Genomic DNA, 19502 nt, shown 5'->3' with positions numbered 1-19502 from the left:
TGTCCATGAACCTTACAGCTACCAGAGCAGAAATATGAGCTAGTGCATTTTTTACAAGATAATAGTTTCACAATGACTGCCATTGTTAATACTTATAAACAGCACAACCATAACAAATCCTGTATGTATGTTTGACTATTTTATTAAGATATATTCCAAGTAGTAGAATTGTTGGGTCCAAGGATATGCCATTTTCAAAGTCTTTGCTACACATTGAAGTTGACCAAAACAAAAGAAAAAACCCAAAAAGCAAAAGTATCAACTTATACTCTCAATGCCATGTATGAATATTCTCATTTTCCACAATCGCCTTAACATCAGGTATTATATCATTCTTCTTCTCACTCCCTTTTTAAATTATATTTGCTAAAGGGTAAAGTGTTTGTTTAATTTGTAGGTCTTTTAAAAATAACTAGTGGTATTCTTTTTCTTAGTGATTTATGAAACCTCATTATATATTATGGATATTCAACTTTTCTCTTTCTAATGTGTTTCAAATATTGTTTCTAGTTTGCTCTTTGCCTTTAACTTTGCTTATAGTATTTTCCAGAAATAATTGTGGTTTTTCATGTAACCATTTTATGCTTTATGACTTTAAGGGTGTGCTTTAAAAGTTTCTACCTTAAGATTTGAAAATAATTTATCTATATTTTTTTCTACCATTTTCCAAGATTTACTTTCTGTATTAAAATTGCTAATCCATCTGGAATTTTCTTTCATGTGAGGTTTGGTTAGAGGCAAGTGATTTTTCTGACTGGAGTCTTTCCCCAAGCAAACCAACATTAACAGGTTTTAGACATTAAGTACTATTGTCAATTTAAAACAAATAAATTTAAAAATCCAAATTTAAAGTGTTAATTAAAATGGAAATGTGGTGTCAATAGTTAACATATCATAATAAGCATGCCAGAGAAGGGGGAATTATTATAACAATACCACTCTAAAATATATCAAGCTAATACTGTTAAAAAGATTATCAGTTGATCATCCCTTTTTTATATATGAAAACAAGTAACATATTGTTCATTATTAGCAGTGAGTTTATTCTTTTCCAGTTAGATACTGGTCTACTCACTGTACAATTCTTGAAAAGTTTAATCATTTTTGATGAAAGACTTTATTGTTTATTGAACAAAGCCAACATCTACAATGAGTTCTGTTAAGAACCTAACAAGCATGTCTATTGTTAGTGATTTTTAAATGACATTAATGGAATTAATTAAATTTGGGAATAAATTTCTGAGAATTATACTACCCATTATAAATTCCCACTTTTCCCCCCCACTTTTACTACATAGAGAGCCAAGACCCTTCTAACCAAGTCTATCTTATTCTCTGAATTAATCATTATTTTCATCATCATTATGATCACGGTACCTTCACTTTCTTTTTATTTGAAAGTTTAAGAATCTTTAAAAAAGAGTCCAATTTTTTTTCTCACCAAAAAATTATATGATAGCCAATAGAAAAATCTGCTTTAATAAAAGCCTAGGTTAATAAATAGTAACTCCCCAAAATGGACTATCTAGCTGATATTGAATCATGATTCATTGGCTTGATCTTTGTCAATTTTAGAAATATTGTCTCAGCATTCAAAAATTATCATTAGGAATTAGAAAATTAGGGAAACGGACTTTGGCCCAGTGGTAGGGCGTCCGTCTACCATATGGGAGGTCCGCGGTTCAAACCCCGGGCCTCCTTGACCCGTGTGGAGCTGGCCCATGCGCAGTGCTGATGCGCGCAAGGAGTGCCCTGCCACACAAGGGTGTCCCCCGCGTAGGGGAGCCCCACGCGCAAGGAGTGCGCCTGTGAGGAGAGCCGCCCAGCGTGAAAAGAAAGAGCAGCCTGCCCAGGACTGGCGCCGCCCACACTTCCCGTGCCACTGACGACAACAGAAGCGGACAAAGAAACAAGACGCAGCAAATAGACACCAAGAACAGACAACCAGGGGAGGGGGGGAAATTAAATAAAATAAATAAATCTTTAAAAAAAAAAAAAAAAAAGAAAATTATAGAAGAGGATATATTAGTTATAGGATTCTTCTTCATCATGACCCTATGGATCACTGATCTCTGTAAAAGAAGTAAATACTTGCCGATAAGTTATACCTGCAGATGGCTGAGAGTTTAGGGAGCTCTAGAAAGAAAATTTAAAATGTTAAGAAACAGTACCAATCATTTAAAATTAACAGTAAAGCATGTTCTAAACAAGGGTCAACAAAACTGTGATTCAATTAAAAATATCTTGGCAAAATATCTAATTTAAAGCAAGCACACCAGAAGTTGATTTTGGTTCTTAAGCACATAGGTACCAAAACAACGATAAAAAGAGCATCCATCTTAATGACCCCTTTCAGTTACGATGATCTAAGAAATGGATATGGGCATGTAGCCTAGTGTCAGACACAGAAATTTGGGTATTTATTGGTTTTTACACACTTGTGGCTCTAAGCTCTAAACTGGCTGATAATTGAATAGAACCATGTCTTATCATGTACTTAAAACATAGAACAGTGGAATACTAGCATATTTTAGTAATTTAAACTCATTCACATTACACTATCCTCCTATATAGAGAGACAATCCCATTTCAGTACTGAAGGGAAACAAGCAAACTTGAGGAAAAAATCGTTTACACATTTATCTTTACTTTCTGTTTGTATTTCTTTTTTTCTATCTTCTCTCTCCTCTCCACTTTTTTATCTCCTTCCCTTCTCCCTCCCTCTTTTTTCTCTTTTAATAAACACACGCCACTTTCTACCTCAGGTATTGTCAGTTTTGAGGCTTTCACACTTTATAATATTTTACCAACTACCATCTTTCACTCAATTTTGGCAACTTCCGTTCTCTAGTAATAACAACTTAGTGTGGAAATACTTTATGCTTTGGAGTCATATTCTGTATTTGAAACAATTAAATGAAAAAGAAAAAAATGAATTTTGATTCAAGCATTGGCATTTTACAAAAGGTTTATAATGCATTTGAAATTTGCTATCATGGAAACAGTTCCCTTTCTTTAAAATCATAGTAAAAAATTGTTTTAAATAAGGATTACAACTACTTTCTCAAACTTAGGATATGGCCTGTATGTACAAAAATTAGAAAGGCCAAGGAAATAGTAGTGAAAATCACAGAGTATAACTGGATTTAACAAGTCTAAGTCTCTCTTCTTGAAGAAAGAGAAGTGTAAGACTAAAGGTGGATAATTTATTGGCATTTATCCTAATCAGTGCTTGTTAGTGGAGAATGAAATAATTGATTTTAACTAAGAAAGTAATATTTAAAGGTTTTCCTGTCAAAAAACTCTTCAGGGGGACAGTGAATACACTCGAATAACAGGTGGGCTTTGCTCTCTTTTAGATTACGTTTTCTCTTTTAAGCTGCCAAAACAACTTTGTTCTAAGAAAAGAGAAGTTTCATAGGTTAAAACTTGGCTAAAATATTAAAGTAAATCCTAATGTATTATGAGATACCCCAACAGCAATCATCACTGGAAACCATGAACAAGGAGACAAAGTAAGTTATTATTGAAAACATTTTCTCTTTTTTTCTGTCTTGATGTGCTCTTTGCTGCGTATGGAAGCCTCCCCTTTGGAAGCAAGCTGCTAGGGTAATATGTAAACAACGCAGAAGTCAGCTTCTGGGCTCTGGGAATTGATGCTTCACCAAGCCACAGTGAATTGTTTACATTTTGTTTTCACCGGCGTCTGAGCAAAAGAGTTCATCTTATACTCAACCGCAATGTAATTACTTCTGTTTTTAAATAACACAGTATAACCACAGTGCCTAGACGAAGAAGAAACGAGTGAAAATAAAATATGTTGTAAAATTTATCGATAAAAGTATTCATTTTGGATGACGCTTGAATAATATGAAGAAAGGGGAAAAAACAGCCCAGGTACAATAAGCACGCTGAAAAACACGCTGGAGAACTTGGTGCTGCGGCTTGATCCAGTATACATCCGAGGAGCTTTGGATCAATGCCACTAATAACTGTCCTCTAAGAAAAGTGGGCCATTTTCAAAGAACAAAACAAGCAAGGAAACACTTTGCTCGGTTTTACATTGATCCGAAGACACTCATTATTACATTCTCATCACTTCCTCCCCAGTTTTCTTGCTCTTACTTACACACGCGCTTGCATACACTACTGCAGAACTCTAAAAATTCACAAAATTTTAGTCTCTCAAACAGATGAAATTGGGGGGGGGCTTTAGAGGGGACAGGAGAAGTTTGTCTTGTGCCATGTAGGGTGGGGGTGGGGACGGCAGTGAAATCCCATCCAGGGCGTTATGGCACTGCAACAAAAGTCGGAGGGGTTCAGGTTCGTAGATTCGATTGTACCTTACCTGGTTTTGCAGTTAAATGCACCAACATGCCCCTAATCCTTCCTCTGAAGAGCTACATATGCCGAAAGCTATAGTATTTGACCTTACACGTTTCCACAGGAGAAACTCCAAAGTAACCTTTAACTTCAATAAAAAGCTGTGTTCATTCTTCCTCTTGTGCTCAACACACAGCAATCTAATACACCTCATCATGTGGCCCGTTACCATGGCAGCAATGAATCCAGCTGCTGAAATACAAAAGACTGACAAAAAGTTGCTTTTTTCCCCTCCACCCACCCTGACAATGTCAGATTTTTTCCCCTGCATGACAAGTCTAATTTGAATATGTTTCTGTTGCTGACTCAACTTCACACACACACAAAATAGAAAAGTGAATAACAGAGATAGAAGAATGAAAGTTCTCCCAAAGCATTTAAACCAACTAATGAAATAAGTATACATTTTTAAGTGGCCACTAACCCCTTGAAAATTATATACTACTTTTGCCAACTAAATGTTTTTAAATGCTACTGACACAATGGGAAATGCAGCAATAATCCTGCAGTTCCTTTAAAACCATGCAAAAATTACATTAAATTATTCAGTAAACACAGATGATGAAAACACTACATCAGTATACGAAGGGCTAGTGTCAAACTGTTTTTCTGGAGCAAACTTCTAACCACAGCTCAGGTGTGGGAGGTATAATTCTTCATTTTCTTCTCATCAAAACCCTGCGTTTAACTGATATTTAAACAGATTGTTTCAGTTCTATTTAAATTGATCATACATTTCATAAAATTGAATCTGTGGTGATCCAGCTTGCTAAAATCAACAAAACTATATTTGGGGTTCTGTGTTAAGAGTAGAGTTTTGGAGTTAGGGCAATATCAACTCTGAACAGTCCTGGGACCCTCAAACCAATGGCTATATAATTAAGATGGAAAGAATCGCCTTTCATTTATTACTAATATTTTAAGGACTTAAGGAAATCCTGGGTGACTGGAGTTTCACCTCTCATCAGTCACTCTCCTCTCCCACAACCTGCACCAGCTGCTGATCTCTGTCCTCCAATGGGCTGCTACTTTGTCTTTCACTCTTAGATTGCTACCCTTCTGCTTCCACAGCCTTATTTCCCAAATTTACCTATTTACTCATCCCTTTAGATATGGACTATCCAGGAAAGGGGAACATTGTCTTACTCACCTTTCTATACAAGTAACTAGGTAAACAGGGCTCAGTGGCTAGTTCTAGAAGGGATAAGGGAGGGAATGAATATATTAGCTCAGGGATTTGTAAGGGACCACCCTTACAGTGGTTAACCCTTAGCAGGTGATCTGCACATTCTTTTCCTTAAGACGCCACATCACAAAGTGGGGTAGGAGAGAGTAGCTCTTAAGAAGAGTTGCTGCAGAGTTCCACAGACCTAATTTTGAAACCTGGCTCTTGCCCATACCAGCTTCGTGATTGTGGTTAGATGATTTAACTTCTTTAAATCTCATTGCACTGTTCTGTAAGGTTCCTACTTCACAGGGTTATGAAAAAGGATTAAATGAGATAATCCAAGGAAAGCACTAAGCACAGGGCTTGAAACATCCTGGGGTGCTCAATAAATGAGGCCTCGTATTACTTAGTAAAAACTTGTATGACTTTTGAACAAGAGAAACAATGACAAAGCTGATTAGTAGCTGACTTCTTCTTGCTGATAAAAATGTCGTTTTCAACCAGATACTCAGTATCAATGATATGCTTCATAATGTAAGTCTGGGTAAAGACACAGAATCAATATAGTGGCCGTTTCAGGCAAAAAGCGGGGACGCTTGCTCCCACCTTGGAACCATCAAGGAGGGGGCCTGACCAGTGAACAGGTTATACATGTTCCCAGTGGAAGAGGGAAATGTGGTAATCAATTTTTTGGACCTTTAAATAGAAAAATACATTGAGTAAAGCAGTTTTAATTCAGGTATTTATAATGGGTTCTAAAAAATGGTCTATATATTATTTATTAGATTGTTTTTTCAAATTAAAATAGGGTATATAGAATCTTGATCATAAATAGCATCAGAATAGAAATCATATAAGCAGATTTCATTTTTAATAATTCACTGACATTGCATTAAGAGTTTTAAAAGAAGGCCACCTTGATCTGTAACAACTACTGTAAAGTGCTCACCAATGTACACTTTAGCTGCTTTCCTCTATAATCATCTAACTCGGGAAATTATTTGACACCAAAGTCAATTGGAGAGGAAAAGTAACATTAATAATCCCTTCGAGGCTTGCATGACTAAGCCCCACTCCTTTCCCTGTATTCCCCCTGCTGCCTAGACCTACCATCAATATACTTTATCACCAAGCAATTGAGCACTGATTGTCCATTGTTTGCCTGCGGTATTGACATGATTTCCACCAGGGAAGGCCTGGGTCTGTCTCACCCTCGGTTCTATCCCTAGGACCTAGGTTTGTTCAGGCACATAGTAGGTGCACTGTTGGTTTGTGTGGGCTACTGAAAGAGAGACTGTCAGAGAGACCAACAAATTCAAGAGTTTCCCTGTGCCCCCACCCTCTTCCAACCTTTCTACCTCACCACCCCCACCACCAGCCCGCGCAGAGTCTGGCTTTTCAAGTCTTTCTGCAGTGTAGCCCTCTCTCCCTAGCTTCAGGCATGCAGTATTTTAACTGGTATTTTACACTGAATGACTTTTTTATCTTTACCAATGTTTTATTCATTTTTACATACATTTTTAACATAGTATTGTTTTAACGAAATAGCTGATAGCAGTGTGTAAATACCAAAAAAATCAATGTTTACTATATTACAGTTTACTTTATTGTATGTGGAAGGCATGTAAAGAGAATTTTATAAAATACATTTTAATAATTATCAAAGATGTTTTCTTCACTGCCTTTTGTTCACTTCATTTTTCTTTTGTATCCCTATTAAGGTTTTTTTTAAAAAAAATACTGATGTGTACATTCTAAACAGTGAAAATCACAGATTTTTAGTGCATAACTTGCTAAGTTTTGACTAATACAAGCACACTTGTGAAGATAAATTATTTCCATCACTCCAGAAAGTTCCCTCCTGCTCTTTCAAAGTTAAACCAGTCCCTCTGGTGATAATCAATGTTCTGATTTCTTTAAATAAATTTTAGAACTTCGTGTCAATTAAATCGCTTATATTTTAGGATGGTTCTTACACTGGGTATAGTTATAATGAGAATCAACCATTTTGTTGTATGCATGCTTATCTCATTTCATTCCTGAGTAGTAATCTATTATGTGGCTAATATTTTACTCTACTCCTGTTGATGGATGTTTAATATGTCTCTAATTTTTGACTATTAAAAATAAAGCTGCTATGAACAAAATTCCTTTGAAGAGTATGGAGCAGAGAAATGGGTTAAAAAAGCTTGCTGCAGAAAGAAACTTTCATTGCAGGAAGTTGCCAGAAAGAATAAAATGAATGTGGTGCATTGCAAGATTTCTCTATCATTTAAAAAAAAAAAAGCCCTACAATAAATCAGTTGAGATTATAAAAATAGCTTTGGCACTGCTACAACCCTGAAAAATCCTTAAGTGTCGTGACACATAATGATGCTATTCTATAAAAAGTTTACAAGCCTGAGTGAGGCAGGGCAGGCAAAAAGGCAAGGAGTGTCTACACTGAAAAATCAGTACCTCCTAATTCTGTTCATGACAATTTGTAAAGGACAGATTAACAGAACCACAATTTGAATAATTTATAATTATTCTCGTATGGCTGACTGAATAGAGATTCCTTCACTGCTTGCTCTTCCTTCTTTGGGAGTCTTCACCTTGCGCCTTTTCTCTCTGAGAAATTGGTTATGTGGCCATTACACGTATTTAATTATTCTTCTTTTGCAAATTTCAGAGCCTATCATTCATCTAATAAATGTGTATAATGTATCTAATTGTATCTATTATAGTATAGTATAATATAGTATAGAGATACATACAAGATAGAGAAATCTTGCAAAGCATAACATTCATTTTATTCTTTCTGGCAACTTCCTGCAATGAAAGTTTCTTTCTGTGGCAAGCTTTTTTTAACCTCTAGCTGTTTCTCTGCTCCATAACCTTCAAAGGGATTTTAACATTACTTTTCCTATGCAATGGGCTTTGGTGTCAGGTAATTTCCTGAGTTAGATAATTGTGGAGAAAAGCAGCTAAAAGTGTGTATATTGGTGAGCAGTTTACAGTAGTTGTTACAGATCAAGGTGACCTTCTTTAAAGGTTAGCACAGACTTTAATATGATTGGCAAATTTAAAGGTGCACCCTTTGTCCGATATTAAGGCAACCTGTATATGAAAATATTATTTAGTTTCACTAAATTTTAAATCCCCGTTAGCACATGTTAAGATTAATTTGCCTTTCAAAGTGACCAAAACTTGTAACATAATCTGTGCTGATTTGACCCATTTAATTTCTTAGGAAGAATCCAATTGCCCAGGAAGAAATGGTTTTGGTGACAGCATAGGTGACAAGGCTTCAGAATGTGACACCCTGGTTCCACAGAGGTAGGAGGGAATTTATGAGGTTATTTGCTTCACTGCCTCTCTTCAGACTTGATGGCACCTAATTCCCAACAAGCTCAGAGGTCATGAGCTTGAATTAAGTGGCATGGGTACAAAAACATTGGCTGTTGCTGTTGATGAAATTAAAACAAGGCAAAACGATATGAACCTCTGCAAATGAACTTTTGACATACCACATTTTAAAAATTATTATTTATTTTTTAGTGTACTTTATTGCTAGTGCCCTGGTTTAAATTACAATAAGAAAAGTTAGCAACAAATAAAGACTGTAATCTACTGAACAATTTTTGCAAACACATAGTTTCTTGGGCCTCTTTGGGCAGCAGACCTAAAAAATATTAATCAGATTAATATCTATTCTAGTCATGAAAATGCCTTATGAGAGAATAAGGGTTTTTTAAGCTATCTCAATTTTATTTAACTCTATTATCAAAATATTCTACTTTACTCTTAAGATATCTTCAAAACATGCACTCCTCTTTTGAATTGTATTAATAGTGCTACAGATAATAAGGATTTCTTTGTGTTTTTCTACTGTTGACACATCACAAAAAATATCTGATTTTAAATAACACTATGAAATTGATTTCTGCACATCCTACAAATGACCTATTGTGAATCCCAAACCATTTTGCAACCTACTCGCTTATGGAAATTTATTCTCAAACTTCTGTTTTTGCATTTTCAACTCTTTAAAATTCATCATTATACAGTTACATTCTGAACTCAACCTTATTGAAAAATATAATTGGTTTTTAAACTTAATAAAAAGTTACATTTATTTTCCATTTATTCACTATAAAGACAATACACATTCATTGTAGAGAAGTTGAAAAATTCAGAAAGATTTACAAAATAACATTAAAAACACTCAGAATTCAACTATCAGAGGTAACTGATATCAACATTTTGATGAACGTCTTTAATTTATAAACTAAAAATCTTGGAAATTTTGAATACTGCTTCATCACCTAGTAGAAGACATAAAATAAATACACTATGGTATTATGTATTATTTGAAAATACTATTTTAATATTCCATATAATTCTTCTATTTGTATATATCAAAACTTATTTTGTCATCCCTTATTGTTAAATATATATTTAGTCTTTTCTAGGTATCTTATTAAAGCAATGCATATTTGTACATAAATTTTTGGTTACAACTTGGAGTATTTCCTTAGAATAGATTCCTAGAGAAGAATTATTAAGTTCCAGTTAGAAAATCTAAGCACAGAATTTCTGAATTGGTAGGAAGGATCCATATCTATAATTTAATCTGGAATCTCATTTTATTGATGAGGAAACAGACTCAGCGAGGTAAAATAGAGGGCTCTGTATCCTAGAATAATTATTCTAGTGTTAGACTAGAAAATGGATATCTGACTGCGAATCCACTCTGCGTGGTAAAATTCCACAATGCTGACTCCAGACAGCACTGCATTTTGAAGTGTTCCTCCCCAGTTCCTGTGTGGCATCATCTGTGAAACTCCATGAGCGTGCTCTAGAGATTAAGTTGGGAATGGGAGCTACTAGGAGCTGGGCGACACTGCCTTCTTTGTCAGGGACAGTCCACATGACAGTATCTCTCCAGCCACTTTCCACTGATAGCAACAGAATGGATACTGGGAAGAAATAAATATTCTAACCCAAAATCTTTCCTGTGGAGGACAAAATGGAAAAAGATTCCAAGGACAGTTGAGAGGCTAGGATGTTCGTGAAGTTAGTGAGCTCCAACTGATGTAAAGTTTAGCAGAGGTCTTAAATGGTCTCTGTGTTCTTTTATGGTCTTGCATGCTGTTGGCAGAGCTGAAGAGCTGTTTGATTTGCGTGGTAGACTGTCAGGTGAGTCAATAAGTGCCTGTTTGGTCTCCGTCTGTAACTACTCTACATCCTGTAAACCAGGTGTGTTAGCACAGCCATGAGGCTGTCTCCACTTGACGGGATATATTTTTTCTCAGCTCGAGGGAAAAAAGAAGGACATTTCTGAAAATCTCTTTCTTAGGAAACAGGCAGATCCCTAAGACCTACTCTTGAAAGAATTCATTTTCTTAGTATGAATAGTTGAGACTATTGTGTCCTCATCTCTTCTTTGTAGCTTATTCTAAAATGAGATGGCTTATTCTAATTCAATAAATTTTAATTATGTGCCTTCTAAAAGTATATATTGTACTATATTTAGGCAAAGAAATATAAATAGCCTACAACCTAGATGCGGAGATAAGAATATGGATAAGGAAAATATAACTGTAAACATATTTATGTGAGAAAGAATATAATTAACTGACTTGAGGATAGACAGATAATTTAAGTAGGTCAGTTTATGCAGAACATTTAGGGCAAAAAGAAAACCACCCACTCAGTGTTCCCCAAGTTTGGAAAGAATTTGTTGTTGGCAGAGGAGGTGTATTTTCCTTGATTCCTTTACTTTGTGTTCAGGGACTTGGAATATATCATAACAGCATACATTCTAAAGCTCAAGGGAAGGATGCCTGATAAACCCTAAGAGCATATTCAGTGACCCAAGATTAGATGGGGAAGTGATAGAAGTTGTTGAGTTTCTCCTTTCCTTTGTAATATTCCTCTGGGAAGGGACAAGTAATTAAGTAGTGTTGGGTTCAGTGGGGGGAGGGTGGAGAGAACTATCTATCAAGTAATGGGTATATCATCGGTAAGAAAAAGAAGAGAAGGGGAAGCAAATGCAATGTCATGCCTCCTGTAGGTTCTTATTCAAGGTTAATTACTGATGACAACTCTGATAAAAATGAAGGGTATTAGAAGAGAAAGCAAGTTCAAAGAAAACTTACATCAAAAACTATAGGAAAATAAGTTGTTACAGAAAAATATAGATTAAGAACACATTGAATAGAATACAAGGTATGTTGAGGGAAAGAAGAAAACAGGAGCATATGTAGTTTTAGATGTCACATAGTACAAGTATCAAGAAGGGAGAAGAAAAAGAACACTGATGAAATACATTCTATTAAGAAAATTGTCTGGAAAAAACTGAGACAAGTAACAAACTAGAATTTGAAATTTTATTTTGTATACTTGAAGTCCATCATTGGAATGAATGAAAACATCTAGTAGCTAAGCAAATTTTATAGATATTGATCCATCATATAAAGATATCAGGCACCCTGGATCCTTCTGGGTGTCTGTGTTGGCAACCACTCCATCAGCAGGGACCTTCCATCTGGCATTTAAGAGTTTCCCATACATGAGCCTTGCTCCACACGTCATGCTGGTCAATGTTTTATGAGGCCACTACATTTTGCTTAGAGCCTCACTGTGAAATGTGAAATGGAGAAACTGGAGAAGGTACAATGCTGTACAATAAACAGGAAGGAAAGTGGAATATAAAACTGGGAGGGAGGCACTTAAGCCTTTGAAAGGATATCTGCTCATAAATAATGGTGAGCAGGTGTTCTTTACTTTTGTTGAAGGACTCACAGTATGCTTTGGCCAGGTTAGACACTAGGAAGGACTACCTGATACAATATCAAACTTCTGGGTTAGAAGTAATTATCAAGCAAAAGACATTAATATTTTAATTTGTTCATCAGAGATGAACAGCATTTTCAGAGGACATTAGCCACTCAAATTCATTATACATGTAAGTCCTCTCTACATCCCAGTGAAGACAAAATTATGCACTTATATGCTTCTTTATGCACATATTGAGCAGAGAGAAAACTGTAGGTTAAGCATCATATCCTATGGTTTGGACTGCCCACCCATTTATTATACTTGTAGTAATAATAACAAAACTACTAAACACAAAGACTATTTTCTCTATTTCAGGTTTTACAATATCTTTGATCAACATTGTAGACCCATCAAAAAATAAAAGTAAAAAAAAATATGTTCTAATCACTTAAGATCCCATCAACCACAGTTAGCATTTTCATATTTATCTATTCACATCTGTCTATATGTAAATGTCAGTTGATTTTAAAGTGGATTATTGCTTTTTCTTCTTTCTACCCCCCTCCCCTTCTCTTCCCTGCCCTGCTGTTTCAGGTGTCTGTGTCCATTTGCTGTGTGATCTTCTGTATCTATTTCTCTTTCTGTCTTCTCATCTTTCTCCTCTAGGGATTCAATCCTGGAGACCTCTGATGCAGAGAGAGGTTCCCTGTCAATTGCGCCACCTCAATTCCTGGTCTCTGCTGCACTTCACTTTGACTCTCCTCTTCACCTCTTTTTTGTTGCATCATCATCTTGCTACGTGACTCACTTCCCCAGGCACTGGCTCACCGTGTGAGCACTGGCTCATGGTGTGGGCACTCACGCAGGCACTCGGCTTACCACGTGGACACTTGCGTGGCACTTGGCTTGCCACACGGGCATGCTCATGGGCACTTGGCTCACCGTGTGGGTACTCAGCTCATCACACGGGCACTCGGCTCACCATGTGGGTACTCAGCTCACCACACGGGCACTTGGCTCACCATGTGGGTACTCAGCTCATCACACGGGCACTCGGCTCACCATGTGGGTACTCAGCTCATCACACGGGCACTCGGCTCACCGTGTGGGTACTCAGCTCATCACATGGGCACTCGGCTCGCCACCTGGGCACTGGCTCGCTGCACAGGCATTCTTTCTCTTCTTTTTCACCAGGAGGCCCCAGGGATTGAACCTGGGTCCTCCCATGTGGTAGGCCTTGTCACTTGAGCCACATCTGCTTCCCAGGATTATTATTTTTTTAAACTGCAGCCTTTTCTAAATTCTCTGGGAAGCTACAGACTTCATAATTTCATCTTTTTTTTTTTTTTTTTTTTTAGTAAACTTTAATGGGTCTTTTGGTTATATATACATATTCTAGTCTGGAAAAGAGAGGCAGAGAGAAGACAAACTAAACCATTCCATATAATAGAAGAAATACTGGGTTCATCATGGGTGGGGAAGCTGAAATTGTGAGTGTTTATTAAATGAATTGAGGAAGGGTCTGGGGACTAGAGCTAGGGAGTTTGGGTGATGAGGCATAAAGCCCAGGCCAAAGGGAAGTTGTGGGGTAAGCAGGTCCTAAAATATGGCAGTCCAGGAGGAGAACAGCCAGTCTAAGGAATACTTGTGCTGGTGACATATTTTAAATATTTTGACTTGTAATATCTTTGCTATCACTAAATTATTAATAAAGTTTATGAAATGATTGCTCACTGGTCCCAGCTTCTCAGTGGGTAATTAAGTTTACAGCCATGCTTGGAATGGGGCATAAGGCATGCTATGCTGAGCGAAGCCATCTCAGTGGTATCTCAGACATCTCTGACAAAGTGACATTTGAGCTGATACCTGTGAAGAATGAAGAGAAGGTGTTTCAGGCAATGGGAAGAGCACATGTGGAGTCCCCAAGGGCGAGAGAGCCTGATGCGTTCAAGGATTGCAAGAAGACCCATGTGGTTGGAGAGAGTCGTGGCATGAAACTGGAGAAGTTGGCAGGGACCAAGGTTTTGTAAGCCAAATTAGGGATCCTGAAACTTATTCTACATGCAGTGGGAGGCTTCTGAAGGACTGAAAACATGGTAGTGACAATAATCCAAACTCCATTTTTAAAGGACACTAGCTATGGTGTGGAGAATGGATAGAAGAAGTGTAGTCTGGAGGCTAACAGATGAGGTGGACTAGAATGCTGACAACGGAGACAGTGAGAAGTAGATATATATGAAATATATTTTGGAAATAGAATTGACAAGAAAAGGTCATAGATTGAATGTTGGGGGACAAATGAGAAGAAGGTATAAAGAAGATCTATCAGCATTCTGGAATAAATGGAGGTGCTGCTTACTACAAGGCAGAAGCCAGGTGCAGGAGCTTGCTGAGGAAGGGTGGGGATAGGTGAGGGACGAATGAGGGAAAGGGTTTAATGTGAGATGTCTCTGGGACAGTCAAGTGGCTACATCACATAGCCTGTTTTCTATAGAAGCCTGAAGCCCTGGTCAGAAGGCTTGCATGGAGACACACTGTGAGAGTTGTATGTAGAGAGGATTATTAAAGCCATGGGTAAAGAAGAGAAAGCACAGGCAGAGAAGCATGCCCAAGACTTCACATTGAGACAGGGGGCTAGGGAGGTGAGAGGAAACTCTTGTATGCCTCTAGGGCAGCCAAGACAAAGGGGTTTTTCGGGAAAAAAGGGGTCGTCTTTCAATGGAAAGCTGCTGAGAAGTTGCCTAAGATGAGAATGGAAAAAGCATTCCCTGGCTTTGGAATATGTAGAAAATGATGACCTTAAGAAGAAGCATTTTAGTAGAATGGCAGAGACAGGAGAGTGAGAAGAGTGACAGGTAGGGGCAGAGTCAGCCATGAATTTTTATTTTTATTTTAGAAACTTGGATTTGTATGGGGAGCATAGAAATAGAGCAGTAACTGAAAAGAAACCTTCCTTCAGGAATGGAACGGTGAGAGGATTTTTAGGTTTCTATATTCTCAATGAAGTAGGACGAAGGTTACTAGCTCAGAGTGAGGAATGGGGAAAAGAGGTGGGAGGTGAGTGGAGAAATAAAGAACTAGTCATTGACCTCATATTTTTTGAATGTAACATTAAAAAATCAAATAAAGACCAAAAAAATTTTTAAAAAAAGAACTAGTCATTGGGAAGTGGACTTGGCCCAATGGATAGGGCGTTCGCCCACCACATGGGAGGTCCGTGGTTCAAACCCTGGGCCTCCTCGACCCGTGTGGAGCTGGCCCATGCGCAGTGCTGATGTGCACAAGGAGTGCCAAGAATGGCGCCGCACACATGGAGAGCTGACACAGCAAGATGACGCAACAAAAAGAAACACAGATTCCCGGTGCCACTGATAAAGATAGAAGCAGTCACAGAAGAACATACAGCGAATGGACACAGAGAGCAGACAACTGGGGGAGGCGGGGAAGGGAGAGAAATAAATAAAAATAAATCTTAAAAAATAAAGAACTAGTCATTGCTGGCAGATCACTGAATTTTTTCAGTTGTCCATGTTTCTCCACCATAGGTTTCAAGAAAAGGTAAATCACTGCCGTTGTATTCCCCTTGCCAGTGATGCTGACAAGATATAAAGGAACATCTGCTGGGTGACTTTCTGGGAAGGGTCTCTTCACTTTAAAAAGAGATCCACCACCATAAATGAAAAGGTTGATCCATCAGAAGAATGGTGGCAAATGGTTCTGTGTTGGGGCACAGGTTGAGTGGAGAGGCAAGGCCCAAGAAGAGCCTGAAAAGGTAGCTGGGCTCTGCTTGCTACCTCTCAAATGATAAAAAGAAGCAGATGCTAGATCATGTGTAGGAGTAGGTCAGAGGAATTAGGCATCAAGAAGCATCTCTTTGAAAATATGTTTTCTTGTTTTCCCTTCACATGCTATATGTGATGGGGTTCTGTTTTGCAAGTGGTTGCTAAAGTGAACTGTAGGCTTTCTGTTTTGCTATTATTAACATTTCCTGGGGTGGGAGTTGGGGGTCTTCACTGCCCATGTCTAACTGCTGTCCTTGCTCCTTCTGTAGCTCAGATTCACTGAGGGGCAGGCAACAAGCAGGCAAGAGGGCATTTCCAACAGGAGTTAACCTCTCCAGCCTCCTGCAACACTTGCTACCTCAGGCTCTCTGCATTTCATCCTCAGATCTCTGGTGCACAACTTGGCCTTCTCTATATGTAAGTCGTGTCCTGAGACCCACTCTTCCCTTCCAAAGTTATCTCCCAAAAAAGGGACTTTATAAAATAACTTTTAAGTGAAATTTCCTTTTCCAAGACTTTTGTCTCTCCTTCTAACAATGCCATCTCCTCTGGTGCAGGTCCCTAGAGCCCTGGGAATTTACTGAACAGCAGATTCTGGGAGAGGGAAAGTGAGCCCTGATTAACTAGCTGCTCACCTGCTCAGGTGACGCCTTTGCCTTTTAATAGGGGACTGTTGGAGACATAGAGTTTCAGGGACACAGCAGGCTGTTGATGTGGGTTTTACGAAGAGAGGAGCACAGGGGCCTGACAGGAGGTGATCTGTGGAGTCTCATCTACTTTCAAATTCAGGATCCACTACTTGCTGACTGCACAATCTTGGGAAGGCCCTGAACCTTCTGAGCCCCATTTGAAACTGAATAGTATTAGTCCCTACCTAAGGGCATGGTGGTGAGGACCAAATAGGAAACAATTGGAAAGTACCTACTATGGAGCCTAATAGGTAACCAATAGGTGGTAAATAGGTAACATTTGGAAAGTACCTAATGGGGAGGGTAGCTGTAGCTCTTTATATTTTACAGCGGATTCTCAATCATGACGCTGCTGACATTTTGGACTGTATAATTCACTGTCGTGGGGAGTGTTCCGAGCATTCACTCATTGTATGATGCGTGTCAGCATCTCATACCCTTACCCACTAGATCAGGAGTTCTTAATCTGTTTTGTTCCACGCACCCTTTTGCCAGTCAGGTGAAAACCATGGACCCCTTACTAAGTCCACACTATACTGTGCATTATTTAATCAATATATCATACCCGCACCAACATGTCCCCACAAGAATAAAGTATTTTTGAATTTCAACTCAAGCTCACAGACCCCTTGTTAAGAACCCTTGCACTAGATGCTAGTAGTTCTCTCCCACCCCAAGCATGACAATAAAACATGCCTCCAGTCACTACATTAGAGGGAAATGGGCATGCTTATGTACCAATTAAGAAACATGGATAGATGATTTTACTTCTGCCTTATGATTTATATATGGGGCAGAGTCCATGCAAATGATTTTGTTAGGAGTAGTGATATATACCTATATTAAACAACTCATTTTTTCAAGGCACACAAGGGTCTTTCGTTCATGGATGTTCTTTAAAATTTACCAGTCTATGAATCTGGGAAGGTGAATAAATAGCAGGGCATGGGAGAGGAAGTTGAATTACTTTCAAATGCTCACATTTTTTGATGTGCTATTTTTTCCCTTTAAAAATACATGCTAATTTTGACTCAACAGAAGACTCATTAGGGTTTTCATAGAAAAGTATTGTTCCCCTTCCCTTTACCTTGAGTAAAGCATTTTAGCCAGATGCAGTATTTTATTCTAGGCCTTTGAAAACCCCAGCATACAACTAAATATCCCAGTAGGAAAAGAATGGCATTGTATGAATGCATGTCAAGCTGTCGGTGTTGTTTTCTTCAGAAAGTTTCAGGTAGTTAAATTTTATTGGTTAATTTCATCATTGAGTGAAAAGTTCTCTTGTCCTATTCATTTTTTCCATTGCTACTACATTGCTTTAAAACGGCCTTTCCAAAACAGGAGAAATTTCCAAATCCTTAAAATTTCAACTTGAAAAAAGGCGACACTATCAAAGAATGGAGTAAACTCTAAATATTTTTCCAAAGAAACTGAAAAAATGGCATCATAAGCATTGGGAAACACGCTGTCTGAGAGGGTTAGTCCTAGCAGACGTTTCATTCCATATCTGTAAAAAGCATTTGGAAGAACTTAGGGTCTAGTCTCTTTGCTTTCACCATCATTCTCCAGCCCTTAATCAGACCACAGAGAAGGACATTATGTTAAATGCCAGTTCTCATTTTTATGATTTAATGAGCTACTTTGAGAAAGCTACTGTTCCACCAGTCCATTAGAAGCATCAGGGATGGCTAGTGCAGAAAGAAGGTTTAGGTCACACAGCTGAAACTAATGGCAGCGTTTCAGTTATTCATTTACATTCTTCAGACTCTCTGACATGTCTCCTTTGGTTACTAGGCAACCAGAGCTTACTGCAGTTAGTATACATTAAGCATGAACTCTAGGTGTATGGATGAGAGGGAATCTCTGAATATTTTAATGAGAAGGCAATCATGAGTTTAACTATTATTTTTGTTATTAGGTAAGAAAAAATTTGAGGGCTGCAACTATCTGTCAGAAGGTGTATTAATAATATTTTACTGAAAACCATTTGCACTTAGAGGTGACAACCCTACACAGAACAGCCCCAGAGCAGGAGAATATGGAAAACTTCGAATGAATTCTTTTTATCATATGGAGGATTTCCTGTTAAATATGGAATTTAGGATAGAGATTTACAAGTTCTGCTTCTTAGACCCTTTAAGTCCTTGGGTTGTAGGAAAGGAGAATCCAGGAGAGAAAGAGAAGGTTTTATATTAGGGTAATATCGATATTGCCTGAATAATGCCTGCCCAAGTTTGCACATGTTTCTTGCCAAAGGAGAAATTCAAAATGCCAGGGTATATGTCAGGGATCTGGGTGGTGGCATCTCTGTCATACTCAGGGTGGCACCCTGAGCTGTTTAGGGGGTATATGAACTGAGGGGGACTAAATATGTTGTGATATGAAACAGGGATCTGTTTAATGAGGTTATGAGAGGCTCATTTGCTGTGGCTGAGTGAGAAGACATGACCCTAACTGGAATGCACTAAAACTCTTCCTTTACCCTGCCCCTTCTCCCCCGCCTCTGTGCCTTCTGTGGAAGTTACTACCCTAGGAAGAAATTTAACTTCAGAAGGAAACAATGTGAAAATATAGGGCTGTTTATATACATTAGGTAGGAATGATGAAATAATCAAAATCTGTACTTAGAAAAAGATAGCCACCTTACTTATCCATCAAAGTGGGAATGGAAGAAAAATGCTGCCAGTATTTATACACATGCATAAATACAGTTTA

General features: G+C 37.9%; 1 protein-coding gene and 1 pseudogene across 50 annotated transcripts in view; one reads left to right on the top strand and one right to left on the bottom strand.

Annotated features, from left to right (window-relative positions):
• DTNA (dystrobrevin alpha) overlaps positions 1-19502 on the bottom strand; it is a 418043-nt gene that overhangs the window by 189623 nt on the left and 208918 nt on the right. For 4 of the 50 annotated variants that reach the window (XM_058277119.2, XM_071208610.1, XM_058277126.2 and 1 more), the window contains exon 1: positions 4349-4564. The exons of the other annotated variants lie outside the window; for them this stretch is intronic. The gene's annotated coding sequence lies outside the window, so the exon portion shown is untranslated. Of the gene's footprint in view, positions 1-4348; positions 4565-19502 lie in introns of those variants that run through there. 50 annotated transcript variants of the gene reach the window in all.
• LOC101437883 (KH domain-containing, RNA-binding, signal transduction-associated protein 1 pseudogene) overlaps positions 14887-19502 on the top strand; it is a 102269-nt pseudogene continuing 97653 nt past the window's right edge.

Source organism: Dasypus novemcinctus, chromosome 16 (genome assembly GCF_030445035.2).
Source record: "Dasypus novemcinctus isolate mDasNov1 chromosome 16, mDasNov1.1.hap2, whole genome shotgun sequence".
Classification (NCBI taxonomy): domain Eukaryota; kingdom Metazoa; phylum Chordata; class Mammalia; order Cingulata; family Dasypodidae; genus Dasypus; species Dasypus novemcinctus.
This window is presented reverse-complemented; position numbering and strand designations above follow the sequence as displayed.